The sequence below is a fragment of the Triturus cristatus genome, chromosome 11, assembly GCF_964204655.1.
Source record: "Triturus cristatus chromosome 11, aTriCri1.1, whole genome shotgun sequence".
NCBI lineage: Eukaryota > Metazoa > Chordata > Amphibia > Caudata > Salamandridae > Triturus > Triturus cristatus.
Genome location: NC_140594.1, coordinates 172124735 through 172139476, shown reverse-complemented (window position 1 = coordinate 172139476; position 14742 = coordinate 172124735).

Below are 14742 nucleotides of genomic sequence, written 5' to 3'. Positions count from 1 at the left end.
ATATTTTCCAGATCCTGTATTGCTAAGAGAGGGAAAAGATGTTGTACTTACTGTATCTTCAAGTCACAGATCAGAGGCTGAAACAGCAATATTTGATCTGGTGATACTGTACAGCAGGGAAAAGATGGGCGGAAGAGTCTTTTCAGGACTCTAATAGGGTATGTTTGGTCAAGGCTGAGGTAGCAATGAAGACCAAGATAGCCAGGTGGACACTCCAAGAACTAGTGAAGGCTTTAAAATATCTATTATCATGTAATCTGTAAAAAATGTAATGTTGCTGAATGGTTTGAACCAATGACGCGCAAATAAAATTGCTGCAGTTGAAAAGTATAGATTAAGGATTTAATCGAGTGATATAAGGCCTGTCAAAGAAGAAGCCAACAAGTACAGTCTGGCAGACTGCTAAGCAAAGGGTTGTAGTGGAATCGCAAGTTTCAGCAAAGGAGAGCTGAATGCCAGGACAGCAGAATGTGAATAGATGGAATAAGTTGCTCTAGGCAAGGAGGGAGTCAATCAGTAGTTGGGAAAGACTTAAAGGTGTTTTTGTGCACCTTGATTTCACGTCCAGCTCTTACTGAGTCAGAAGAAATACTTTCTGGGAACAGGACACGGATATCTGCCAATCATGCCTCAGTGAAGAGCAACCAATCAGACTGCTTTTCAGTGAGCGGTAAACGGACAAGTGTTTGGACAGGATTCTTACATGAAAAGGAATGCATTTCAGGGATTGCTGAAAGAAAACAAGGAGATACGTTACAGGTCGATGCATGCAGGGTATATTAGGAAGGACTGATCCCAAAAGGAGGAGCAGGAATCGGACCATGTTGGGCAAAAAGGTCTGAGAAAGGGGCCCAATGGGAGGCTTGACGTTTAAGGGCCCCCCTCTTGGTTTCTGGTAATGTGATGGAAGGCAACAGGGCTTACCAAGGAGGGTGTGGGAAATACAGAGGGACATAGTGTTATGGAGGGTGAAGAAGAGGGCGAAATGAGGTTAGTTGGTGGCATGGAAGAGAACTAAATGCATGGGAATAACTAAAGGTGAACTGAAGGTGCAGAAAGTAGGTTTGGAAAGGATGCTGAACTCGGCCGATAGAACTTCACATTGTCGCACTCATCAGGGACATGACAAGTGGAGTGCTCGGTGTAAAAATGCAAATCGAACAGCGGTGAAACACTTTGTTGATGCGGTCAAAGCTCGAGTGCTGTGCAGCAGACTGAAAAGTTTCAAAATAAAGTACGTCTTGTAAGGAGATGATGCAGTTAGTGATCTGATCCTCTCCCACACCAAGGACCGCCAAAACCAACCTTCACGAAGGAATGAAGGCCGTCGCTGAATGGATGAGGAACAACCGACTGAAGCTGAACTCGGACAAGACAGAGGTCCTCATCCTCGGATCCACCCCTTCGGCCTGGGATGACTCCTGGTGGCCGACCGCACTGGGAACCACTCCAACACCCACCGACCACGCACGCAACCTAGGGGTCATCCTCGACTCCACCCTCTCCATGACTAAACAGGTCAACGCTGTCTCCTCCTCCTGCTTCAACACCATCCGCATGCTCCGCAGGATCTACAAGTGAATCCCCACTGAAACGAGAAGAACGGTCACCCAGGCCCTCGTCAGCAGCAGGTTGGACTACGGAAATGTCCTCTACGCAGGAGCCTCGGCCAAACTCCTGAGACGGCTCCAACGCATCCAGAACGCCTCTGCATGCCTGATCCTCGACATCCCTCACCGCAGCCACATCACATCCCATCTGAGAGACCTGCACTGGTTCCCCGTCAACAAGAGGATAACCTTCAAGCTCCTCACCCACGCACACAAGGCACTCCACAACACCGGACCAACGTACCTCAATAGACGACTCCGCTTCTACACCCCCACCCGCCAGCTCCGCTCCGCCGCCCTCGCCCTCGCCACAGCCCCCCGCTTCCAAAGAGTGACCTCCGGCAGCAGATCGTTCTCCCACCTCCCTGGACCAGACCTGGAACACCCTCCCGATCCACCTACGGCAGACCCAAGACCTGCTGACCTTCAGAAGACTCCTCAAGACCTGGCTTTTCGAGCAGTAGCAGCATTCCCCACCCCCCATCCCCCAGCGCCTTGAGACCCTCACGGGTAAGTAGTGCGCTTTACAAATGATATGATTAATTGATTGATTGATTGAGTGTAGCTGCCATAATAGAAGGTCTTCAGCAAAATGTAGATTTCCTGTAAGTGTACAGCCAAATATAAACCCTGGAAGTTAATAAAAATAACGTTCTTCCAGAAAAAAAGGAGAAAGTTCAAAATTAATATAGAATACAGGTCGAGGACAAAACAGCACCCAATATCAAATTAAGTGCATATTGCATCTTTGAACTGGCAATGAAAGCACTTTGTGGAGCACTCCGTGCTCTTTATGCCAAACAGTATACGTCAGTCACCCAGTAAAAGCAATGCTAAGCCATCCAACACAATATCTGCAAGCTGGTACTGTGTGCGCACACAAACTGCCGAGTCAAGAGTACATACAATAACTGGGAAGCGCCACTACCCTGCTGCATAACAAACTGAAGTGTATGCTTACATCTTGATGTATCAGGCACAGAAAAACCAAACAGTTGCATAAACAACACAACTCCCTCACAAACACACAACAATGGCAGCCGGGCAGTGACAGACTCCCTGCCATAAATCAGGGACAGTGGGAAACCGCGCGCTGACTAGGGACGAGAGAAGGCATATTCCTAAAGAACTCTTTTTCACAGGGGAGTGTGAGAGAAGCAGCACAGTTGCAATCTCCCAGGTACTATACTATCACTAAAGGCAACTGCTGTTTTCTGTTTTCCCCAATGGGATATACAGATTTTCAAAACTCAGTTTTTTACCGGGGATCCCTGAACAAATGATATGTCCTAATACATAACCACTCTGGGTGATGGAATATCCAGAGATATTGGAGAAGACACCTCACTCACTAATAGTGACATGCTTCATCATTGGCGTCTTTCCACACCCAGGTAAGATGGTACTACCTGGGCGGACTCAACCAAAGATGTTATGGGAGTTCTTATATAAAGTAAAGACTGGTTATGCAGGGAACCAGATGGGTGATATAATAAAAATACCTACAGGTATACCCCAATTCTATATTTTATTCCTAGGGTACCTGGGGTATAAGATAAAAACGTGAAATCAATGGGGTTCTTTTGAATTCAATTTATTCAAATATACCCTCTCTACAATGCCAACATGTTTCGGCCCTCGATATAAGCCCTTCCGGGTCTTGGGCCTTCATCAGGGCTAGGATGTCTACTCTTCGGTCTCCCTGCCTTATGTTTAGCAATTTATTCATGCAAAACAAGAATGAGGCCTATTGCACTCACCTATATTCCTTATTCATCCAGTCGTTTTTCCACTGTATGGTGCTACTGCGCACCATGCGGGTCTTGTGTGCTATGGTGTTGTCTTGTAGTCACACATTCGTCAAAGATCGGATACCATTTGTCTAACTATAGTTCACACACCACCTGCTGCCAAGACAGTGTGTGAACTATAGGTAGACAAAGGGTGTCCGATCTTTGACGAATGTGTGACTCCCGCAGGCGCCGCGATCGGAGGCGGGTCCACTCGGATTCCCCGCTGGGACACTCACAGCAACCAATCCTGAGTGCAGAGGGAGCACGGTCTGGGAGGCGCTCTGGTTCTTCCGACCGACTGGATGACGGAGGTGCCTTGCCCCGGTCTCCTGTGATTGACCTCCCGGACGGGACCTCTCACGTAGCCCGATGCTCCTGAAGGGCCCTGACTGAGCCGGTCTCTGCCCGCCGGGCCTTGCTCCACAGCTGGAGACAGCGCCCTGGCACAGAACAGTTCCTAATTTTCCGATGGTTTCGTAAATATGCATCCGTACATGAGGAGGGGTCCTCCACGCTTCCCCTGTCCCAAGCGTGTTAGTTTGGTTGTTCACCCTGTGAATTTGGGTATTGTTCTAATGGGAGGTCGACAGATGCTTCTGTTCCTGAAGTGTAGGGTGGGGTTATGGGAAGGGGTTGGGAAGGTTTGTTCCCGTACGTTGTTATGTTTTTTGCTGTTATTGGTTTCAGCTACCACGGAATGACACAAACTACTAATGGGAGGGAAGGGCAGGCCCCCGAAATAAGTGTATGCACACACCGCCGCGGTCTCCCAAGCACGTATGCACACCCACGTCAATATGCACGTCCTAGACCATGTACTACCTATCATGACCGATAACACTCCACCTAGGGCTTCCCTCCAGGTGCTGTCGTGGAACGTCAATGGCCTGTTGGACCGGCGCAAACGCACGGCGGTCCTAAGGTACGCGCAGCGCCTCCACATTGGCATCCTCACGCTCCAGGAAACGCACCTCTTAGGAAACTGCTGCCCCTTTTTAGCTCGCTATGGGTACGATGGAGTTTGGCATTCAGGTTTCTACAGGGGCTCACGAGGGGTGGCCATCATCCTTAGGCGCTCCCTGCCCGTCGTCTTCTCCCAAGTTACGCATGATCCTCAGGGCTCATATGTGACGGTTTGCAGTTCGTTGGCTTGCTTCCCCCTCACTCTCATGTCTGTATATGCCCCCCCCATGCTCGCGTCCACACTCGCACGCACTGCTACCCTGCTGAATAATGCGCCCACCGGCAACATGGTGATTGCGGGTGACTTTAATGCAGTTTTAGCACCGGCCCTCGACACCACAGGTCCTCCCTCTGCTGCCCGAAAGGCGAGCGCGAAACAGCTGCAGAACTGGTCGGAATCCCTGGGACTACGATGCATGGCGCACATGGCACCCCCGCAGCACCCAATTCACACATACCTCCACGGCCCACCACACTCAAGCGCGTATCGATGCGATATTTGTCCCCGCGCCCGAATGTACAAAGATTCTAGACGTCAGGATTTTGCCTAGAGGCATTTCCGACCACTCTTCAATACTCTTTAGCACAGGGGCCCCCCCTCCATCGGCCCGCCAAACATGGAGGTTGAATGCTTGGTTTCTCCAGGACAAAGCATTTAAGAAGGAGGTGGGGAAGGAACTTCAACACTACTTCGCTATTAATGAAGGTTTCGTGGCCTCCCCGGGCACCCTGTGGGAAGTGGGGAAGGCAACTATACGGGGGGTTGCTAAAGGAAAGCTTAAGAGCCAGAGGCAATCACAGGTGCAGGAGATTTCATCCAAGGAAGCGCAAGCGCTCCGTTTGGAATGGCTACTATCCACATCAGAGGATGCTGCCCAGGTCCGACAACTTGCCCACATTCGGAACGACATTCGACAACTGTCCCTGGACACGGCTAAGCTCCTCTGGAGATCCTCGGTGGCTAGAGTTTACGATTGGGGGGACAAGAATGGCACGATCCTGCACAGGCTGGCCACATATTGCAGGGTGAATCGTATTATCCCGGAGGTGGTTGATGAAGCTGGAGTGGTGCAACGTGCTCCCGTGACAATGGCCAACACCTTTGCTGCCTACTATCGTAGGCTGTACACGGCGCTCGCCCCTGAGCTGCCCATCTCGGCTCTCCTCGAGCGAGGTAGGGTGCATCTCCCTAGGCTGGATAAGGCTGCTCAGAAAGATTTGGAGCGCCCCATCTCACTGAAGGAAATAGAAGAGGCGATCACCCTGGCCTCCCCGGGTAAGACCCCAGGCCCAGATGGCCTTCCTCTGGAATATTACGCGGCATACTGGGAAACCTTGCGCCCGATCTGGCCAACTTATTTCACGAGGCTGTGGAGAGAGGTTCCTTTCCACAGGAAACGGATATTGCCACCATTGTGGTCCTCCCGAAATTCCAGCCGCCCTTCAGTAGATGTGTAGATTACCGTCCCATCTCCCTCCTCAACACTGAAATTAAGTTATATGCCTCCATTCTGGCCCAGCGATTGAAACCCTACTTAAAATTACTGGTACATCCAGACCAATGTGGGTTCATGCCTCAGCACGGGACCCGCCACTGCCTCCGGAGGCTGCAGCTGGCTCTTGCTCACCGGCACCTGCTTACCCCATACTTAGCGCTCCTCTCCATAGACTTTGAAAAAGCGTTTGATTCGGTGGACTGGGCATACCTACAGGACGTGTTGGCCGAGATGGGGTTTGGGCCTCACTTCCGCTCCTTGGTTCGTGTCCTGTACGCTCACCCGAGAGCGCAGGTGCTGGTTAACGGGGTACTGTCAGAGGCCTTCCCCATCGCCAGGGGCACTAGGCAGGGGTGTCCTCTTTCTCCTTTGCTATTTGCCCTGGCGATGGAGCCCTTGGCTTCCCTGGTGCGGGCTGCGGACCGTCTCCGCAGATGGGAGTGGCCCAACACTGAAGCGGACAAGATCGCATTGTACGCCGATGATGTCCTGATCTTACTGGTGGACCCAGCCTCTTCCGGGCCATACGGCCTCCAGATCTTGCACTCTTTCAAGCAGGCCTCAGGGTTGCAGCTAAATCCCGGGAAATCGGTTCTGGTCCCCCTGCACCTTTCTAGGGAGTGTTTTGATTGGCAGTCCACCATACTACTTCGGCGTCAATCCTTTAAATACTTAGGGATATGGATTACCCTCCTTCCCGAGCTGGGCTGGTCCCTCAACGTGGCGCCGTTGGTCCGGAGGTCCAAGGAAGACCTCCATAAATGGAAGGCGCTGCCTTTAAACCCCCTGGGGAGGGTGGCCCTGTTTAAAATGATGATCCTCCCAGATTCCTTTACGTCCTACAGAACACCCCTTTCTGTTTCCCCAGGACTTGGTTCCGGGAGCTAGACAGTCTAATTACCAAATTTCTCTGGAATGGAGGAAGGGCCCGCGTGGCTCTGTCTGTTTGCCGGATTCCCTCCTATGATGGGGGTATGGGGATGATGCACTTGTACCTGTATTTCTTGGCGGTACGCCTCTTGGTAGTCTGACTGGTTCAATGGGGGCTGGTCTGACCCAGCCTACAGGCTTGAACTGAGCGAACTTGGTCTAGCTAACATACAGGCCATGATGTACGGGGGGCCCATTTCATCCTGATTGTCTGACGTGGCGCGCTCCGTGCTATTAGCCTGGCGGGCCTGGCTGAGACACACTGGATGGACAGGTAGGCTGACCCAGTGTACTCCCCTCTGGCATGGGGCTTGGCTCCGGGAGGTTAGCGGACTACAGGGGTTTAAAACTTGGGACATTATTGGCGTCTCACAGCTAGGGGACGTATGGGTTAGGGGCCATATGCTGTCCTTCCAGGAGCTCCAAACCCGCTACTCCCTACATTCGGCCCAATTCTATAAATGTCTGCAACTGAGACACGCCCTCCGTATTCACATTGCGGACGACACAAGGCTCCCCGAATATAGCCCCTCTGAGGCACAATGATGGGCGACTTGGGTATGGGAGGGGTCTCCCGCATTTACCGCACCCTAGTTAATAACACCCCCGCCTCATTAAATAAGTTGAGGGCTCAATGGGTGGAATGGGTGGGCCCCCTTGACGAGGCGGATTGGCGTGATGCCCTCATGGCCCCTAGAACAGTTACCGTCTCTGCTAAACTCAAGCTGATTCAGCTCTACTACCTACATGCTGCATATCTCACTCCCCTGCGCCTCTATCGAGCGGGCTAACGCCCAGATGCGTCATGCATGCGATGCTCTCATGCCCCGGCTGACTTCCTCCATATGGTTTGGTTGCGCCCCCGCCTGGAGCACTTCTGGGGATCTATTGAGGTGGAGCTAACAGAGGTATTGGGCTGGGAGGTTCCTCATGACCCCCGTCACTCATTGTTGGGGATCATGGATGGGCTGGACGGGTCCAGAAACGAAAAGTTATTCTTTAATACTGCTATGATGGTGGCCAAGCGGGACATAGCGGCGGCCTGGTAAAGCCCCAATCCGCCCGACCTGGGGGGGTGGCGCAGAGGGGTGGACTGGTGCGCGACCCAGGAGAATACTCTTTACATGGCCAAGGGGTGCACCAAGAAATATCGTAGAGTGTGGGGGAAGTGGCTGGGCAATGTGGAGGGTCCTGGTTGACCCGGTCCCCTTTCCTGTATGTGCACGTATTATAGGGTAGTGATGATTTGGTCAGGGAGACCCTTCTCCGAAGAATGTGCGCACTCTTTCAGGGAACTACTGTGGTTCCTTATCCATACTTAGCACCATTTGCTTCAAATGATGATCATAAACCATATAATCAAAGTTTCATCTCTTCTTTTATTTTCAAATTAATCAGTTGCTTCAATTCTTATAATAGTATCATATTTTTGGATTTTAATCCATGAGTTAAACCACCCAATGCATTTCGGGTCGCTCCAGGGACCCTTCTTCAGGGGTCTAAAGAAATAAACAAGAAACTAATCAGTCCCAGTATCTAATTTGAACAATACATATATTCTGTGTAATATTAACACTTTCACAAAAAAATTCACAAATAATCATATACACATCCATTAACAGTACCGGCTTTCAAGAAATGCCAAAAAAAACGTTATATCATAACCTAGTACTTAAACATAAAAAGAACTCGTGTTTTCACATTATTGCTAATTTCAGCGTAATGAGGATTTCCCATAGGGGTCATAATGGTGGGTTGCACTGCTTTTAAGAATGAATTCAAACCAATGATTTCCGTGTCCTTGCTGAATTGTTTTATGTGTTTTAAAAACAATAGAAATTTGAATATCAAAAAAAGACCTGGACAAACCCGGAGGCAGAGTTGGTCCGATCTTGTATTTCCAATTGTCTTTCTTTGAATAGGGTGGTCCAAATTCTCTGGTTCACCTACCTGTAAAAAAAGATTTGAATCTATAGGTATAAAAGATCTGTACACAAATCCTGTTCGGATAACTTTAAAAACCAAAGAGGAAGTTAAAATGTGTTTTCTGAACCATCGCTCTAACTTAAGGCTACAGAGGGCCCAATCTCTGGCACCAATTATTAGTTATGTGGCGATCTCCATGCCTGCTAACATAGGGGCATACCTTCTCTGGGTAACAAACCCAGTTTACCGCTCCAAGAAGCTCTCTAGAAGTTCTCTGTGTTACAATTTAAGGTGGCTTTTCCTGCTTAATGCATTTGGTCACACAACTTACACCCCTGTCAGTGTGATCACACCAGTAAACAAAGCCCTTGCCACTTTATCTTGTTCTGCTCATTCTATGCTGATCCCAGAATTGGGCTTTAATGGCCGGTCTTACGGAAATCCAACCTTAGAACTCACATGGATGGCCTGACATTTTCACAAGATCTCTCCATGATAGAAGTATGTTTTGCTGTTCCTTATTTTATAAGGAAATCAATAGTAATCGGAAAGAGAAATGAGATGATCCGACTGTGACGATGAGAATGCCCCCCTGTATGTTCACTTCATCATAGCACTGTTAGGTTTTTTCAAGCTGCCTATTTAATATTCTTAGAGGATGAACTAATGGTTTATGATGTCTCGTTATTGTAGCGATTATGAATTGTTGTATTTCTAGTAACTATTATCCATCGTTTTTGCACCTTCGTGGAAAACAATGGTCTTAACAGGCGAATATTATAATAATTTAAGATCAATTATTTGTACTGTACAATTTTATTGTTGATTTTGCTGATTTTATGGCTTATGTCGAATACAGTTTGACTTGACTTGGCTATCACAAAGAGCCCTGCTTCCAGCTCAAATATACCCCACTCTCGATGAATCAAATTTCTGCCCCACTAGTCAACCTACAACGGAAAAGCAATAGGTTAAAAATAATCTCTGCATCTTTCTAGGCTATGCTTTATTTAGCTACCAGGGCTCATTCGGTAACCCTTTAATCCTTTCTTTTTTTGGCTACAAGGCACTCATTGCAGAAACATCTGGCGCTCTTTTGCATTGAGGGTCTAGACGGAAACAACCTTTTGGCATCATTTACTCAAAGATGTACAAGATTATTCTATAGAGAACATACCGTGGGGAAATTTACATGCAAGCGCTAGTTATATACGTTTGATATGGCGCATTCATGTTTTTGCTTGCAAGAGCCCACACAAAAATCTTTAATCCCATTTAATATGTTAAATTAAATATAGTTGGACTCTCTAATCCCATTTAATATGCTAAATTAAATATAGTTGGACGCAAACTTTCCACACCAGCTTAGGTGAGAGGGGAGTCGAGCATTTACTTACCACAACCGACGTGTTGATTTGTCCTTTAATTCTGTGTTATGTGTTTTATCAGACTAGAGTAGTTATATTTTATAATTAAAGAGGGATGCAGGGGTTAACATAAATCATATATTCCAATAAACAATTCCCTTTGTAAATACAGATAATGTGCTTTGCATTCCTGTGGGAGCCAACTGTTAAAAATGTTACCTAGTATATTTTGTACCAATATCAAATCGCTCTTAAGTGTCACAATATACTCCTTACAAAAATCGGTGTAAATGAATTCTTTCCAAGCTCCTGTCAGGAGTACAGTCGAAGCCCCTGGCTTCGCCTTCTAAACTCTAGCAATATGTATTAATAAGCATTGACTAAGCTAGTAGATCTCACCTTGGGGACTTATTACCTTTCGGCATCAGGGAAAAAAAAGCGAATTAAAAAAAGGCACAATGATGCGTCCACATCCTTTTATAGATGCACATGTGCATGATAACCTCAGCAGACGCGGGTGTGAAAATAACCGGCACCTGAAATTGGAGTTGTGTGAAAGTACTTTTTTGTCAGGCGGAAGTTCAAGAGCGATTTGCTGATGTGCTCTCTAAAAAACTGTTAAAAAAATGTGAATAGAAGAAAGACCAGTACATGTAAGAAGGAGTGGGTAGGCAGGAAACAATGGAAGTTTGGCCATGTGGGGGACATGAAGAAATGAGGGAGAGAGCATCACAGGGCTCATGGGGCTCAGGGATAAGCACTCAAGGGAGACAGCAACACAGAGGTCGGGGAAAAGCACACAAGAGAGAGGAGCGCATGAGGGAAAGAGCAACACTTGGGTATTGGCTTGGGTATTTAGCAGGAAGAAGCACACAAGGGAGAAGGCTGGAAAACACATGAACTCTCATGGAGTGTTAAACCAAAAAAAAAGGGGAGGAGGGAGGGACAAACACAAGATGGACTAGATGAGACAAGGAAAGTCATTGACTTAGAAGCAAGCAAATAAAAATGAGAATACATCCAACCACTGGTTAACAATGGGCCCACTGTACACTCTTGGTATGCCCACAACAGGTATTTCACAACAAGATAGTTAGCGCTTTCTGTTAGGGAAGGTCTAAAAATGGTAGCCAGTTCCCTGTGAGTTGAAGTCCAGGGGGAAGGGGAGTTTAGCTACCTCCAATCTCCCCACAACCTGCTTGGGTGAGTGGGCCATTCTGGCTGACATATATGTAAGAGGATTGGCTGGCCAGCAGAAGGGGTGTGTTGTGGGAAGGCTTCCTCTTTCATTCTTTCTCTGTGCATATGGAGATTATATAGGTCAGAGGATGTGGTTGGTAGTGAGATTGAGGGTAATTTGTCTTTTGAGATTTAGAACCCAACAGGTGAGCTAAAGTGAGTTAGAGTGAGGTGCAGAGGTATTGCCATGGTCCCTAGCGGATCCCCAATCATGACCTCCTGGCAGGAAGCCAGCAAAGTGGGTTAAAGAGGTGAAGGGAGCTTCCTCAATTTTTGCAGCACTTGAATGCTACATGTTAAGTGGTGTAAACAAAGAGGGTTTCTGAAGGCGAATTGATTTTCTCACATTGGGAGCAGTTTTTCAACAGTGTAGCATTTGTTTGCAAGTTACATTAAAGTTGGACTTGACAGAGCAAGGGGCTTTTACTGCAGCACTTTAATGATGTTACACATTGTCGGACTGGCCTATGGGTAGGGCCCCTGGGATTATGCGATTGTTGCGGCCGCTGCATGGCAGGAAAGAGGTGCAGGGGAAAATTTAAAATGTAAGAGGAGATTTTTAAGGGTATGTGCAGGAATCACATGGTGCCTGTTACTGAGAGTGGGGCGGGGCAGTATTTAGGCTGTCTATAGTTGGAATGCTTTTGGGGATTAAGAGTTTCAGAATTGTAGTGAATTGCTTTAGAATCGCTTGGTAGAGCAGATACATTGATGGAGCAGAATTTGTTGATTAAGGTAATTTAAGACAGGTGAGGTAGGGGGTTATGGAGGGGGAATTAAGAAGGCCTGGAGATTATAATATGTGTCCTTGCTAAGCATGTCAGGATATTGTGCACCTGTGGAGCAGGGTAATTTTTAGGCTGGTAGGAGGGGGGCAACCATTGGCAGACTGTTACTGTTTTGACAAGGGTGCTTCTTCAGTTGTAGCTGGCCTTTTTAGGTCTCGCCTAGGCAGCAAATGCACTGCCTCTTCGAGACATGCTGTATCGAGAATATGGGCTTCACGAACCACCCATCTTTTATATTGGTTCCTCTTACTGTCCTTTGTAAATGTCTGCTTTTGATTGGTGAATACACTTTGTAGTCCCTCCTTTTGGACTTTTGTAATCTCCCATGAGGACTGCTCCTGTTATTTGTGCTCTTACTCTTCATTTTCTTTACTTCCTTACAATACCTCATGGGCACTCTTTCTTTTGTTCACTTTTCACTTTTCGGATAACGCACACATGGCATTTGTATTTCTTTGTTTCCTACTCATCAGACGCATTCCGAGGGCACCTGTTCCATGCACTTCCCCCTCCCGCGTTGGCTTTCGAGCTAACAAACACACACAGTATTTGCATTTCTTTCTTCCCTGCTCATCAGATGAGTTCTGAGGACGCCTGTTGCATGCACTTCTTCCTGTAACTGTAGATGTTCAACCATTGTTTAATTATATTTGCTATGAGTTTATGTTTATTTGTTACCATCAGCATGTTTTTTGAAAACTGATGCCAAGATTCGAACTCGGTTCCCCAGTCCCAAAGTCACCAGCTCTGTTTGTTACGCCACATCACTAACTTGAAAAGCAAACTGCTTTTGTTAGGCACAGGTATGTTAACTTATTCACCACAATCATGTGATGTTGAACTCATGCGAGACTCGAACCAGATTCCCCACTTTCAAAGTTGACAGTTCTAGGAACGGATCCTCGCCCTCGCAATAAAGTCAACTTATGGGGAGTTTTTATGAATTGTAAAAAATACCATATTTTGTAACTTAATTATACAGCACACTAGTACAGGTCAATTCCCAAAAACACGCGTAGGGGAGCCTGCCACACTTTATTTCGCTACTTGAAAGTATGACTGACATCTTGGCAGGGTAGTGTTTACGTTAAACTGTGGCAACTGAATTTAGTAAGCCCTATGAAACAAGGCAGACATTTTGGGTTGTGTCACAAAACATTATCGGGGTGCGAAGTGGAAATTACTTGTTTCTCCTTAAGACGTTATAAAGATGTATGTAACAAGACACTATACATTCTTGACATTAACGTAATTCATGTTAAAATGTGCTACAATTAAGAGTGTCTGTGTATCCTTCTCTTGTTGTCTCTGAAAGGCTCAGAGTATATCAGTGTATCAGGCGGCAGAGCCCTCTGCCGTTTTGTTTTCCTTTTTGTCGAAGGATTAACATTGACACTCAGAAATTCCATGGCATACGTCTTCAAAAAGGTGTCGATTTTTACACTGGGCAATTATAAAACAACTTTTGAAAATGGTATTGCAAACCATCAGTAAATAGAAATATTTATTTATATGTCCACCTGACTTTGACTAATTGTTGACAGTACAATGGCTTTCAGATTTTTTTTTAAAACGTTCAGGAAAAGCGTTCGGTGCCTAGGTTTCTCGTTGCTTTTCTACTCTTATTATTTACGGTTTGTTTTGGTAGGCATGGGGAGATTAAAGTTCCGATTACGAATTTGGCTGTCCGACCTGTGGTGGCGGTCCCTGGACCGTCAGACTGGCGGTCCACCCCCGTATTACAATTATGGTGGTGGGATCACCACAGGCCCGCCCCAACCACCTGGGATCATGGATCCTGCTATGGTGAGAGGCCCTAATATGCTGGTGGTGCCGCTGCGGCACCACCGAGCATATTAGGAGTTTCCTCACAGCCACGGTTTTTATGGCGGGGAGGCCACCATGAAAACTGTGGCAGTGAGGAAACAAAGGGGGCCCTACAGGGCCCCATGTTTCCTTGGGCCAAGGGGGTGGCATGGACTGCACAATCCATGCTGTGCAGGAACAGTCTTTGACACTCCCATTGAGGTGCCTTTTTAACAGGCACCGCTGTTGGACCGCCAAAGCACCGCCACCCAGACACGAGGAAACTCATAATCTGGCGGGCAGTGTAAGTATGTCTTAGCGGTGTGGGAGCGGGCGCTGGCGTGGCGGTCCACCCCCACACTGCCAAAGTCATAATTAGTTCCTAAGTGATTTGCCCAGAATGTAGAGCCGACGCCGAGACTCGAACCTGGATCCCAATTTCCAAAGTCTGCAGCTCTGTCCATTATGTCACATCCTTTCCCCATTATTACTTCATCTTGCCCTTACTTTAGAGAAGTTAATATGGCAGAATTTACATAGTGCTTCATACCAATGGCAAGGCTATATAGCACTCCATGTCAAATTACTAGGGGGCTTCAAAGAGTGCATAGTTGAGAGGATGTGGGTTATACATTTGTCATGTGAAAGTTGTGGGGTCTGATGTGGCAGGATCGTAGACATTCCATTCGTGGAATGCTGAGTTGTTAGCTGTGCATAAGCAAGAGGTGTTGCAGACAAGCGTGTGAGTAGAGGTCGATCCTGGTGTATCAGCAGTTACATAGCATGTCTAACTCAGACTTACTTCATTCATTTTATTTGTTTAT